The sequence below is a fragment of the Corvus kubaryi genome, unplaced genomic scaffold (assembly GCF_017639235.1).
Source record: "Corvus kubaryi isolate FWS band 111438036 unplaced genomic scaffold, C.kubaryi_AGA036_p1.0 74, whole genome shotgun sequence".
Lineage (NCBI taxonomy): Eukaryota > Metazoa > Chordata > Aves > Passeriformes > Corvidae > Corvus > Corvus kubaryi.
In genome coordinates this window covers 10,760,956-10,775,944 of record NW_024582061.1, presented here as the reverse complement: position 1 = coordinate 10,775,944, position 14,989 = coordinate 10,760,956, and the positions used below count along the sequence as shown (strand labels likewise).

The window sequence follows — 14,989 nt, the reverse complement described above, 5'->3', positions numbered from 1 at the left end:
CCACAGCCCCTTGAACAACCCGCACACAACCATCAAGTTTTGACTGCAGTTCTGGAAATGGTTTGTTCTCCATATATGAATTCTTCAGCTTTCTTCCATATTTTCCTGCCTGCAAACCTCAATCCTGTTTTAAGCATCTGATCCAGTCCAATTAGAAAGGTAAACCAAAAAACACACCTTGAAGCACTTCTATGAGAGCAGTCCACCAACCTGCTATACAGTAAAGTAACCAAATTCCATGACCGAAAAACTCTTCAGGACAACATCAGAAGCAGCAGCTTGCAAGTAAACATCTCTGCCCACGACGAAATTCCCTGTACTGTCCAGTATTGTTTGTTACTTATGAAACTATGAATACTCATATATGTGCTGCAGAGTTCCCACCCATCCTAAAAAACATATTTGAAAGTTAAGGAAATCAATGTTATGCAAAAATTTAGTTTTTGAATTATATGGTAACCTTGAGAACCAGAAATTCTGTAAAATCTGATTCTCATAACACACCCGATGAAGAGTGGTTTCTTCTGTTACTACCCCAAGACAATAGCTTAGATTTAATGTGCAAGGCTTCTCCAATATCACTGTATTACATTTCCTGCTTTTATCAGAGAACTTAATAATATAGGTATCAAAAAAGTAAAGTCTCTAACACAATGGAGTTTAATTTTAAGAAGATTTGGCTCTACTCTAACTGAATCACTGCTATTTTGGTTCCCTGTGCTTCACAACTGCATTAATTCCCTTCCAGCCTCAGATCCTTACAGAGTAAGTAAAAGGTGTTAACCAGCTCATCAGCTCCACAGAACAGCAACGTGGTTCACAGAAAACCTTGCTTCATGTATTAACAACTCCATTGCTATTCTAGGTCAATAACAGCTCTGCTGGCTTGCTGCTGCTGGCAAATTCTCCAAGAACAACTGCAACAAGATTCAAGACCAGTGACACAAGGAATTAATCAGTGGGCACAAGCTAATCCCAACCAGCAACCAATCCTGTGGGACTTTCAGAAAAAGAAAAAAAAAATCAAGCATTGATATGTGTCAAAGTCTTTTCAAAAAATTAAACCAACCATCACAAGGGTAGAAGACAAGAAATAATATTCCAATTTCACTTTAATTTACATGGCTTTTTACTAAAAGACATTTTTCTGCACATAGAGGACAGATGTTCTCCTATTAAAATCACCTGCATGACTCCTATCAGCACACACAGGTCAAGTACAGACCTCACTTGTTTTTCAAGAATCACTGGAGTGTTTTCCCAGTCACACTGAGACATAGGACGTATGAATAGTTCTTAACATACACTTAAGAAAGAAAATAGGGTCTCCAGTTTGGAAGAGAACACATAATCAAGCTTTTTTTTTCTTTTCTTTCTGTCCTTTTCTGTTGCTGATGTTGGGCTTTGTTTTGTGTTACTTTTTAAGCCTCATCCCCTGTTTCTTGCTGAAGGATTTTAACTTGGCACCGCCAACCATTAAGAAGGGTGGCAAACATTGACTCCAAAACTTACCTTGGAGCACTTCCCATCACAGGCAGAGGAACTTAACAGCTATCATCTCAGAGTTAGGGACCTAGGCTCTGTGAGGAGTCACATAAATCCTCATGATGCTTTGCAGGGTGGGGAAAAAAGGAGTCAGGGATGCAGACAGCAATGAAAACAAGCTATTTATCAATCCTGAGATTCTCTTTACAAGTTTTTTTTATGTGAGAAATGTCATCCTAATTAATAGTTAATAGCACAGATATTTTTCACCAACCTCCAAGTTCCTTTTGTGGAGTCGCACTGGCCAGTATAGTAACGGTATCAAAGAACTAGGGAGACAGATACAGAGTCCTCCCTAACAGCATGCTGGAGGAAGCCAGAGACAAGCAGAAAAGAGCCTTTTCCTGTCAGACTGCTGTGAGTCAGCACTGCTTGTATTTGAATCCACAAGGCTTCCCTCAAGATTGCATCTACCAAGGTTTGCAGCTCCTCGACACGGTGCCATCCACACTCTTCTCTTACGTAGCAATTAAAATCCACAGACCACCACCTTGTTCGTCACAGGTGTTGACTAAAACCTGCACTGAAGACACCCATCTCATCCTTCATTCCCCACCACTGCCTGGGAGCTCCCTGGCAAACGACAGACCTCCCAGACAGAAGGATTTCAATGCTGAACAGCCAGAGCTGCAGCCTGCACGCACATTCGCAGCAGTAGCTGTTAAACAGGGAAGTACACAATTGCATTCAAAGTCTGAGAAGCTGAACTGTTCCTCGGAAAAAGAACAAAAACTTGGCACCCAGACAATCCAGGTTTTACAGGAAACCTTTGTGCCTCAGAGCCTTGTCTGAGTCCAGTAATATTTTCTGTAAATGCTCTTCCAAAACAATGCATTTCAACTTCCAAAGGAATACAGCTGTGGCTGTGAGCCTCAGCAATGCCTGACATACACAGGTAGTGTTCGGACATGAAATAGAGAGTTTATTAAAAAGCAGGACTATAGACCTTCCCAGTAAACCTAAATCACGTTAAGGATTTTGACCTGTCTTCAAAGCATATCAAATGGAAAGTGTAGTCTCATATTTCAGGAGCTACTGACTACACCAGCTAGACTAACCACACACTCCTGCTAATGACCAAATTCAATTCCTCTTGTGCTATTCTACCTCATATATTTTGGGTCTATAATAATCTAATTAAGGCTGAGCCACACCAACTTTATGATAGATGAAGGAAGTCAGGGAAGATGTTAAGTTTTAATTTTATAGCAGTTTGTGTCTATAGAAATTTATAGCACAGTCTTCAGATCAACAAAATCCTGCTACAGACAGCTTAGCCACGGAATACTGCAGACAAATACCACAGAACAGCTTAAAAAAGAGATTAATCAGTGACTAGTTTATGTATAAGCTTTAACAAAGCCCATGTACCGAAATGTGTAAGTATATATGAAAATAATTTATCTTAAAGCAAAAACCTTTCCAGAGCCAAAATGAATTCTCAGCGTCTTCAAGGTAGACCAATCAAAAAAAAAAAAAAAAAAAAAATCCAGAGGTACTTTTTTTTTTTTTTTTAATTTAAAACAACCTTAATATCCAAAGTACTGGAAATATTAATGTATTGGAATAGAAGGATTTACAATGGCCATCTGTGACTTAATTATTACTATCCCTGTTCAAGGATTGATTAAGCAGATTAATCAGATGATTCTGTACTCCTGCATGATAAACTATGACAAACTACCGAACAGACTGACCACCAAGGCATCAGAGCCTACTAATAAAGATCCTGCTCTACATTCAAAACAGACAGGAGCACCAAAAGGACACCATGAGCTCACGGGAGATTCTTGAGTCACCTTGAAAAAAGTCACTCCAACAAAGTGGATCTCAAAAGGCAAACACGGTAAAACCACACTGAGGAGGCCACTTTCATGGCACTTCCAACTGAGAAGCGGAAAGACATACTTCTACACTTAAATTGTTTTGCCAAGTCAGAACCTGGTTATATTAACCTAAATGCTTCTCAGGAAACAAGCACACAGTTTAAAATTCTAGGAAATAGCTAAAATATTATGCAAACTTATACTTCATTAACAAATTTAATCTTAGCTGACTAGAAGTTATGGTGCTTCAAACTCAGCCAGTATCTTAGAGGCTAAAAAACTCATTATGCTAACTAAATGTAGTGCCACTGTACTAGGTCCCCTCTAAAGCAACAAGCTGTGAGATATCCTAGTTATTTCAAAGAACTCCTCTTAGAAATAGCACAGGTTTTGTGGTCAAAAGGAATGACAGTTTCTTCCTCTTGCTGTGAGAGTTCGGAATGAGTTTCAAAAATAAAGTTACCTTTGCTAATAGTGACATTAAGATCTTACAGCCCCTGTGAAATTCCAGAGAAAGCAGAAATTAGTGTAACATCTGCTGCCTGTTGCCAGGCATTTCTAAGCAAATTGACTTTATTAAATAATTGGTAACTTGTTTATATTTCTATAGCTTGCTGTAGAAACATTGATTGATTCAAGCAATCCTATAATTTCATTGTCCTATAAACTTGACTGGAGATAAATAAGGATTTATGTTCATGGATCAATAGCTCCACAATCACAGCAAAAGCCAAAAAAACCTGCCTAGACTAGTCTTGTAGTTGCAGAGAGACATATAAATGTTTGCCTTTGTAAAAATATTATGGTAAGAACTAAGTTATAATTTCTTTGGTGAAGCTCAGTTCATAAAACACCATGAAAAATACCTAACCTTATTTGTCTGATTGAAAACCTACTGTAGATAACAAACTCCAGGCTTGAATTCTCCAAACTATGCTTTGGTGCTGGATCACAGGTCAAAAGAACTGTGAAAAACTTAACAGAAGTACCATGTTCTATAATTTAATTAAACAAACTTATTGACTAATACAACACACTTATCAATACCCTGTCAAAATTCAAAATCACAAATGGGGAAGGCACCAACAGTCTCAAAAAACTTGAACCTCAGACAAGGTAAAGAAGTGTTCTTCGCATGAGGTCCACCACTGTTTTTTCCAAATATCACACGCTCCCAGAAGAAACTCCACAGATGTGAATGGAGAATGTGCCCATGGGTTATGGCCTTCAGCCTGACAAGAATGCTAGAATACTTCCCATCTGGGAACTGTGGGCAGTATCAGCTCTCCCTTTATGCCTTATCTCTAACGGTCTAAAGTCAGAGGGTTTGGATGCAATTGTCCCTCTGAGATGAGTTAGAGAGCAAAAAGAGAGAGCAAATGAATGTGCAATGTATTAAATGATACAAACACGCCAAAACCAGAACAGGTACTACACCTCAGGCACTACCACTACTAGTCTCTGCACAGAAGAGGCAGTAAACTGGCAAAAAGGAGAAAGAAAGTTGGCAATGAAGCAGATCAGACTAATACTATTGCCACAGCAATGGTTTTCATACCTCAAAAAGCCCAGAAGCTATTAGTTTACATCCACATGTAGAAATGCAACCTGACTGCAAAGAAGCTCAAACTGGCAGCAAAACGAATCACTGAGGACCAGTTCTTCAGCAGTTCTTTAGTGGCATCTACAGAACCATCTTAAGATGCAGAAACACCCCTTCACAGGACGCTCTCCTGAAGAACACCAAGTGCAGGGTTTGGTAATGCTGCTCTGACTTCTGTAGATGTGGCAGGGGAAGCTGTTGCCCTGTTGCCTCACTTGCCTTTGAAAATGTTCCCCATGATAAGCATTTCAAAATGACAATAACTGCACTGTGAACAACCATAATGAGTATTTTCAGATGGCAGTAAGAATACAAAATTTATGGGGCACTGAAACACACAAAGCTGAGACAGGAAGATACATAAAACCTTCACAGTGTGGGGCAAATGCAGGGACAATATAAAGTATACTGAAACACCTTATTTTCACTAATACCCCCATACAGAGCATATTTGCTGCCTAAATGTATGCATCACATGATGAATAATTCTTGGTAGATCATGCCAAATATTCTCAAAGGCCTTCTTACCCATAGGAAAGGGAGCACAGATAACTACCATGCAAACTGCAGCCCCCTTATACACGGCAGAGGAGCACATGCAACATACGGGCAGCTTTACTCCAGCCTTTTGTGCTTTCCCATTCATTGGGCTTTTTTGCTGCAGACTTTTCTGCTGGCCACTTGTACACTAATTCACCAAATCAGAAATCCCTTCAGCTATCTCATTCTCAGCAGACATGCTGTAACATGGACATGCATAACCAGTGAGGGGAGAGAAAAAAAAGAGGAAGTGGAAAAAGGAAAAAATTATGCAATCACAAAACCAGCACTTCCAAATCCCAAGTTCTTTCTGAAGTCTTGGTTGAGTTTTTTCCCTACAGCACTGGTTGTTCATTTGTGCAACTGGGACAAATACAGGGGGAAAAGACTGTCAAGCTCAAAGCAAGGAAAAAAGTGCTCAAAAGCTGTGAAACTCAAAGGATCAGGGCTAAAATACTAATTAAACTATTTTAATTGCTCAATTTAAAAAATTGCATGTTTGTCCTGCAGTCTCATGAATCTGAGAGTAAATCTGTGATTTCTGAATTCTTGAGCAATACTTGCTCAAGGGCATGAACCCAATAAGCTGACCTATTAGCCAAGGGAAGAGAGGTTAAGTGGAAGACTAAATAACCTGATGTTATGAGTTGAAACAGCAAGAAAAACTTAGTCTCAACAAGATTTCAATCCTGCTGACACTCCTTTTAACTTCATCTCTCAAAGTGTGCTGTAGTTGGGATCTTAGCCTAAAGTTTACAGAGTCCAGCCTCCTTCCTACCTTCTGATGCCTTCTACCAAGTGGCAGATAAGCCTGGCCTTATATTGTAGCTGGGCTAGTGCGAGAAGGAAATATGTATCCTTCTCAGGGTATAGGGAACTTTCTCCTCAAGAGCCCCTGCTCTGTCTGTGGCAGCTCAAGCTAACTAGAAATGCCAGGAACTACCCAGATGCATGACAGACTAGCTGGGTCTACTTCAGACAGCCCAGGGACAGAGGGAGGTTATGGTGAGCTGTAATTCAGAGGGGCCCCCGTGGATGCGCATGAGTATTCTAAGGGTGTAGCAAGGAATTTTTGTAAGTCTGGTGCAGGTAGATGCTCTCTGTCCTCGTGTGATGCACTCAGCTCTGTGGAGGGGCAGCACCAACTCCAAACATGAAATACTGTTTTTCTCTCAGTATATGTAACTCCAATGAACCTTACTGAAGCACTGAGGGTACACTGAGAAGATTACACTCCTTAATGCGCAGTTACAGCTGTACTGTAAATGCAACATTACACATTTTCTATTATGGTTCAAGACCACTCCGCTCTTCAAGACTGTTATAAACCTCAGAAAACAGGGGTTTATAATGGAAACACTGAAACACTCAACTCTAAAAACCCCAGCAGAGAGGAAATACAGCTATAAATTCAGCTTTTCTTTTCCAGCATACACATTGGCAAGTTATGAATAATACGTATTTCTACACTTACAACAGACAGACACACACACTGCTTAGCGTAACCTCTGCTGTGGAGGTGGAGGATGGAAAGAGCTCACAGTGGAAAGAGCAACCTTTCTTCTTGTGTTTTAGTCACTGCAACTGCAATAATGACATAAACCCAGCAATTGAAATTTAGTAGCCTGTGCACCAGGGTTGACTTTCAAATGTGCTTTTTTCAGAAAGGGTGGGTTATGTTTCTGTGGTCAGCAAGAAAAAGACATGAGCCCCCTCAAACCCCCTCAGCCTTCTTTGTTTTTAAAAAAGAATTGCCTGTTAGGATGCTGTTTAAATGACATTGCAAATCAGCTTGCTATCCATTCAAAAACAGATACTCTCTATATATTCTCTTCTGCATATAATCTGGTGCCTATCTTCTTAACGCTACCAAGAAGCGAAATTTGAACTTGTAATTACTGGGCTTGCTAACGTAAAAAACCCCGCTCTGTTTGGTAAGAGAAAGATGGGCATGCAGCTGTACTACCACTGTGGCTGAGGCATTTGAGGATTTCTTTAGATATTATTAGCAGCTGCAGAGGTGGGTCAATATAATCCCATTAGCCGTATCACACTGTTTGATTTCTGATGTGTATGAGGAAAGGAAAATAAAACTGACACAAATGCTGGGAGGAGTGCTGATGTTGGGCAAACAGGAAAATCCACGCCTGTTTCAAACACTGCAGCCTGACTGTCAGATGGGGAAAGGTAGAGTAGGGAGCTCCATCCACCTTCAGCACCAGGAGGGAGGGGGCAGAGGCCCCCATTACTGCTGCTGCCTGCATGGGGCTTGGTGCCACCACCACCCTCTTCCTCAGGCACCTGCCTTGCCCCAGGGTTTCAGTGGCATCCCCAGCCAACACACTTCTCTGGAGACATTCTTGCAGGAGTTCTGACACCCTGGCTTAAGCTGCCATATATACTGTCCACGTACAGAGAAACACTCAAAGCTCAGCAAGGCTGCATGCAGGTATGATCCCTGCTTTTTGTATTAGTGCTGTTCACATCTAAGAAAGTTTTTGGAATGTGTAGGGAACACTTTCAGATTCAGATGCCCCCATAAATTAATTTCTATTCCACTTCAGATGCGCCCGTAAGTTATTTTCTATTACAAACATAACAGCAGCACCACTAATCAGTCTATGAGGTGTATGAAAAACTTCACCTGGAAAGCAGCCCGTGAGACCTCCCCCATTACACATGCTGGGATTTTTAAGGTAATGGATTAGTTTGTAGAAAGTTTAGCATTTCTCACCAACACCTCTAACACTAGCTATACCATCCTCATTTCAGATCTGAGGGCACTGCGTTTAACCTTTCTGCATGTTTGATTCACGAAGGACACCAGCTCTTCAGCTTTCTGCTTTCTGCCTTTCTGTACGACAGCAGTCCTGACGCCACCGTGTGCAAGCCCCACATATCCAAAAGCCGTACCTCACACTGACCTAGAGCTGCCAAGCCTCTCAACAGGAAGGGAATTGCCTCCTTGTCCAGACCTGCTCAGTTCAGCATTTGGCAACATCTGCAAAGACCAACAGCAAAGCTACTTTATTGCCATTAAAAGGGCAACGCAATTCCGAGCAGAACTGAGAACTTCCCTTCACATCTTCTCTTGGGTGACACTTTTACTAGGAGGGTCTCCTGTCTTAGCTTCAACCTTTTTTGTTTAAATAGGGTCTTGCACCAGTAGCCTCAGTTAAAAACTCCCACTCTGCTCCCACAGTTTTCAGCCTCCCCACTGCCTGCTGCTTCACCCCAGAAGCAGTAGCTGAGAACCAGTGACCCTGACCGTAAGTAATGCATACAAAAAAATCACAGGTCTTCAGACTAATTAGTAAATTATTCGTAGGAAAGGACCAGCAGGGTGTAATTGTGTCACTGAACCAAGTCTCTATGCACAGGGCATTACTATCTCATGGACACTTAGCCCTGGGAGGTGTGCAGTGTGTTCTTTTGCAAGGTATTTACCACAGCTCTCTTGTTGGTGCTTATACTCAGGTGTAAGGACCAACAGCAAGGCTGGAATAGTTTCCCAGGCACCTGCTTGCCAGAGGATCACAGGCAAAATGTTCAGAGGTGTTTTACCTTACCCACGAAGCACACAAAACCATTTCTCCTGCCTCTGCTAGCTGACCACTTGCGAGAAATGACCACAGCAGCCAACTGTCTTTTTTTAGAGTTTACTGTTTAAGTTGAGATGATCAAGAATCTCTGTGGCAAATTAGCCCAACAGTTACAGAGAAGGGACGTCTGCTGGGACCTCCACTCACAGTCGTTCGCGGGCAGAGAAATCCGTGTCCCCTCTGGGACGCTGCCTTTTATTCCCCAAGAGGCACCACCCTCTTACACCCCAGGCCCTCCCACCATCCACAGTCCGATTGGCTTGTCAGGATGTCATCTCTAGGGGACAGGTTCTCGTCACTGGGGTGATTCGCTGGTCTCGGTCCTAGCAGGAGGTGGTATTTATTCCCTTATGCTAAGGAGACATGACTGGCACAGACCCTCTTCTAGACCTTTCCCTCGTTACCAACTTGCATACCCCCCCCACATCCTAACACTGATACAGAAAATGCTCCTAACACTACTTCCCCTTAGCAATTGTTAATAAACGAATTTTCTAACAATTAACAATCAACCGACAAAACCATTAATAACCAATAAGTGGTTAACTAATTAACAATTAACAGGGAACCCTTAACCATTCTCTCAGCTACGAAAACCAACTCAAGTCAGTTCAATTATAACACCACTTCTCTGTTTTATTAAGCAACAGGGTGAAACGGAAGCACTTCCACGGATTTTCACTGTAGGGGTCTGAACAGCCTGAAACTGAGTTGCCTCCAGTTTAGCTAACAGCAGATACACTGGAAGAAGGAAATGTACACAGCCTATTGCAGCCACATATTCAAAACGTGTATTTGTCAATTTCTCTCTACTAAGACCTAGAAATTCAACTTAAAAGGAAAAAAATACTTAGAAAGCAAGATTAAATTCAGCAAAAAGCTGGATGCTATAAGACCCTTATTCACTAGAGAAAGATTTCCAGCCCCTCTAGGGAGTGGGATTCCTACTTTCACTTTTTCTATGACTGAATGATTATTTATCCCACTAACCTTTACCTAAAGGAGCCAACACTTCTAACCATGGCTGCAGGGGAGCATGGCTTCTCTACCTGATCCCACATGCTGACACTGCAGACAGTGCTGCCAGCCAAGCCAAACTTTGCCCAAGGATGTGCCACAGGAAAGACATGGCAAAGCCTCCCAGCCAAAAGCACGGGGCAAGGAGAACTAGTGTGGACTACAGGATTTACACAGAAAATCCCAGGAGATCTTTACTTTCAGAGGTCTCCCATGCCTCCTCCAGAGGTTCCTGGTTGGGGTGCCAGCCAGCAGCTGCCCTCCAGCAGCCTGACCTCGGCAGCAGTGAGGCGCCGAGCCGTCGCCACCCCTCACACAACAGACAGGTGCTGGGAGAGCCGCCAGGCAGGGCCGCAGGACTACAGCTCCCAGCAGCCCCCGCGCGTCCCTGCCCTATCCCCCTCGGCTGCCCCCCGCCACGCCCTCTGGGGGCTGTAGTTCCGCCACCACCCCCAGCCTCTCCCACTGACATGCTCTTGCAAGGAAAGGAGGCTTTGCGTGGCCGCAAACTCTCTGAAACCTTTAATATATTTCTTTTTTTTAAAGTCTATATATGTATGTCTGCATTAAAAAATTTAAAAAAAAAAAGGCGCAAAACTCAGCAAATATTCTTATCTCCAGCTGGGGGAAACGGGAAGTTAGCGTACTTCCAATCGTCTTTCTGCTTCTGGTGGGGGTTCTTAGATTTGCTGTGAAGGAAGAGGGGAAAAAGTAGAAAGTAAAAGCTCATAAGCCAGTGTTACCAAATAGCTTTGCAAAATCAGATGGGAAAAACTTAAATGTTCCCATACACTAATTAGTTAATTTTGCAAGGTATTTACCACAAGGTAAATTTGCAAGGTATTTGTAGGCCTCAAGCCTACAAACGTGCCGATACTTAACTGTATCCTCCACTGAAGTGAGTGCAATTGAATCTCATATTCCAGTTGTTCCAGAAACTCAAGGCCTCTAGAAATTATAAGCATGGCTTAGTCATGCTGAGATTTTAAAAGTAATTAAGGGTTTATCCACATTGGGAGTCACTGCGGAGTAGCTTCTCTTGCATAACTCCCCTTCCCTTTGCTGGACATGTATTTCACACTAACACTGCTTTATTCTGAACTAGTTTGCCCCGTTCAAGCTTTCAGTTCACAAGCTCCCTTTGCCCACATGGATGGACTCATGCAAGGTGAGCCTAAATTGCATGTTCTGTTTTCACCTGGAGTTTGAGTGTTCATTTAGGCATTTGTTCCCAAAAGCTAGGCATTTCTTTTGAAAACTAGAGGTGAAGTTTCTCACACAGTCACTGCTGCCCTGAATTTGGGAGATCAATAGGATCACTACACACCACGAGACTCACAAAAAACCCCTTTGGGAGCATGTTAGCATATTTGCCTGTGAATGTTTGTTTTTCTAACACAAGGCTGTGCAGAGGAGAGAAGGTTCTCCTTCCAGAGTAAAATCTACTCGTATTAATTAGTCCTTGTGGGTAGCAAGTTTTAACAATTCTTCACAGAGAACATAAAATCTTTAATCTGTCCAGAATATAGCCAAGGCTTTAAAGTTTTGCCCAGTTTTTATTAATTGAATATGCATAAAAAATGTCAACAATGTACAATAAGCCAGAGAAGTTCTTCCAAGACCAGTAGGTATTAAACCCATGGGTATATCAACAGGTCCCCTTTACTTGAGGTGAAGAAGAAGAGAAGGAGAGGTCCTAAGTAATAGGAAATAATAAAATATGAGTGATGCAGGAGGTTTTAATGTCCAGATAGGTGGTACCCATAAAGACTTCTTAGGTTCTATGCAGGACCACACCACAGCCATCTCTGTCCAGTTGCAGGGCAATGTTTCTAAATGAAAAAGGCTTCCCAGATGAGGAGGACATGATGTAGAGGCAGATACTGAGTCCTGCCAGAACTGCAGAGGACCCACACTGCTCTGTGGCTTCCAGCTCTGAGGCACAGCCCAGCTCTGCACGGGACTGAAGGGAAGCTGCAGGACTTCTGCACCCAGATCAATCCATTGAATGGCTTCTGGATTCCGTCTGGCCCAGGGAAGGGTTTAGCTGCTTTGCAAGGCACTACAGCTCATCTTGTACTTCTAGAACAATTTGGCAGCACATGAATAGCACACTTAAGCCATAACCCGGATAAGCCTTCCAGGATAATTGAGATTCTACAGTATGTGACTTTTTATAGTAAGTTTTCATAGACTTGCCAGAAAAATGTGAGTTTTGACCTAGGACTTTTCATTCCAAGAGTTCTGAATAATCTATTTTAATGCAGGTTTAGAAAAGAAAAAGAAAAAAAAGAAGTATGTTCTTTTGACTTCAAGTTCAACTGATAGAAGATTTATTAATCACAATCATGCAATTTATATCAGAATGCCTGTATTAAAGCAGATACATGGAAGAACTGGAATGGATTGCTTCCCAAGGTCTTGTGGCATTAAAAGTGGAATTATGTTTGCTTTCTTCTTTTGTTTTGAACTCTCTAGCACTTGGTTGACTGAGGCAGTCTCTCTTATTAAAAACGAGATGTAAGAGAACTGCTTTTGTGAATGCACAGGGTTATTACTTATTCCAACAGGTATTTTGCTAGTTTCTGACTTGCATAACTATAAACACCATGAATAAGTCTATTGAAACTGCTAAGGTCCATCTAATGTTTTCATCTTCCTACTTCCCAGAACAATAATGGTCTCAGTCATCTATTATTTGCAAGAATTCACAGATAATATCAGAATAAAGAGGAAGCATGGATAATACAGCACAAGACCCTCCTATTGTTTCACTGGAATAGGGAAATCCAGTGCAGACTAAATTTTCTGTAAACATTGGTCTGACGCTGGCTGCCCTTCTTCACTCCCTGAGGGGCCGACTGATGGGGAAGCTCAGCCCACCCCATTCACCTGACTGCCTGTAACCCAGAGCTGAAAGAGTTGCCATCTGTAAGGACCACAGCAGGATGAACATATTTCTTTTCCCATATGGAAAAGAGATGCAAATTCCAGGTGCAGATGATTTCCCAAAAGCAGAAGGCAGGACAAGAGGAAAAAGCATTTAACGCCCATGGTGCCAGAACTGAAAAACCCTTTCACAGGGGAACTGTGAACACCCTGCATCTCCATGTACAGAGAAGAGTGAGTCAAATTCACAATGCCATGCAGGCTCACACACGGCAAAAGCTTTCCATGTTGCTTCCATACTTTGAAAAAATCAGAGCTTTCCTCAGCATGTTCTCTTAAACACCTAGCAGGCAAGGGAAAAATGGAGGCAGAGCCAAAACAACACCCTTGCAAAGTGCTGAGCAGCAAAGCAAAGAGCCAAAGGACTCCTGTTTCCCCTGAACACCTTTCACAGCTGCACCCTGGTTTCCTGGGCGCTTGGCTGAGGCAGCAGCTGGTGCTGCCATCGCACTCCATTTCCATCAATATCCCAAAGTGCAGCCTCAGGGGACTTGCAAGGTATTTCCATTGGGTTTTGCTGACCACGGGCGAGCAGAGAAGTCAACTTCCCAGCCAGAAGATCAGATAGCAAATATACGGCATGCACAGTACTTAATTTGTAACTTTGACATATTAGAGGCTAAAATAGAGGGAAGCTCATGGGAAAGCAGGGATCCAAAAATAAGGGTTGTTCTCCCTCCTGTGTCTGGGGAAGGCTCTGCTCTTCTCTCCCTCGGCACTTGTGGGAGATGAAATGAAGACATGGAGAGAATCTGGGCTGGGGAGGAGGACAGGAGGGGCTGGATCCCGGCGGGCAAACGGCAGCGGTTCCGCATTGTTCTTGCCAGCAGATGGAGCAGGGCTGGCATGGGAAGGGTGAGCGACGGGAACGGGAAGCCCTCCTGCCTCTATCCACACCTGCCCCTCTCCCAGAAGCTTCTCCTGAACTAGACGGTCTCCCCTTTCCTGCAGCAGGTTTCTCGTTCCCTCTCCTGGCCAGCGGATCCATCCCAAAGGTCTCTCTCGATGAAGGTAAGCTTCTGCCAGGGCTGCCTCTCCTGCAGTGATGTCTGCAGGAAGCTGAATACAGCAATGAGGGCTGATGAGTATAAAAGCATCTATCCCTACATCTCCACTGGTGTCTGCATGTCCATGCTCATGTCAACAAACTCTTTCGCTTCTAAAGTGTGGACTTCCTTGAGTAGACAGAGACCTTCTACATACCTGTGACCGCCTTCCATTTCTCCTGAACTGGTTCAGTGTCATTGTCTCTAGCTGTCAGAAGGGTTATTTTCCACTCTTACTTCCGTTTCTGTTGAGTTTAAGCCAGGATCAACATGGAAGATGGATATGTTCACATCAGGTCAGCAAAATAAACCTAGTGAGCTAAGAATAACCAGATTCCAAAGGTGAAAAAACAGAGATAGGGGGAAATGGAGAGGTACTGTTTTGCTGCTTAGCCCTGGACACAGGAATGAATGGAAAAACCCCATGTAACCCTCCACCTACCCTTAGAGCCAAGACCAATTCCCAGTACCCCTAGCACCCATTTCTTCATTCCTTCAATTTGCTTTTTTGGTGAGATTGTCAGACACAGGTCCTTCTGCAGCTCCCACACATCCTATATGTTTCAATCTTTCAAAGTCAGAGATAATCATGGTTGTCCCTTGATAAGTACCCATCAGTCTGTTGTTCCCATCCCAAGATTCCTGCAGATGCAGGTCACACAGGGGTGAGAACAAGAGGAACACTGGCCACTGCATTTTCATCTGCCAGTTTGAAGAGGGACATGTCACAGTCCAGCTCAGCATGCTGTGTCAGAGGGTCAGTTCTGCACAGGTAACTCCTCTGCAGGTCGCAGGCCTCCTCACAGCAAAGCTGCCCTTCTGTGCACTTATTGTTAAGACTCAATGCTTATTTTTTCCATA

General features: G+C 42.9%; 1 protein-coding gene across 3 annotated transcripts in view; it reads right to left on the bottom strand.

Moving 5' to 3' along the window:
- The window catches only part of TBXAS1 (thromboxane A synthase 1), a 260,715-nt gene that overhangs the window by 229,558 nt on the left and 16,168 nt on the right, over positions 1-14,989 (bottom strand). Inside the window, exon 1 of one of the 3 annotated variants that reach the window (XM_042050427.1) lies at positions 1,760-2,175. The exons of the other annotated variants lie outside the window; for them this stretch is intronic. The gene's annotated coding sequence lies outside the window, so the exon portion shown is untranslated. Of the gene's footprint in view, positions 1-1,759; positions 2,176-14,989 lie in introns of those variants that run through there. 3 annotated transcript variants of the gene reach the window in all.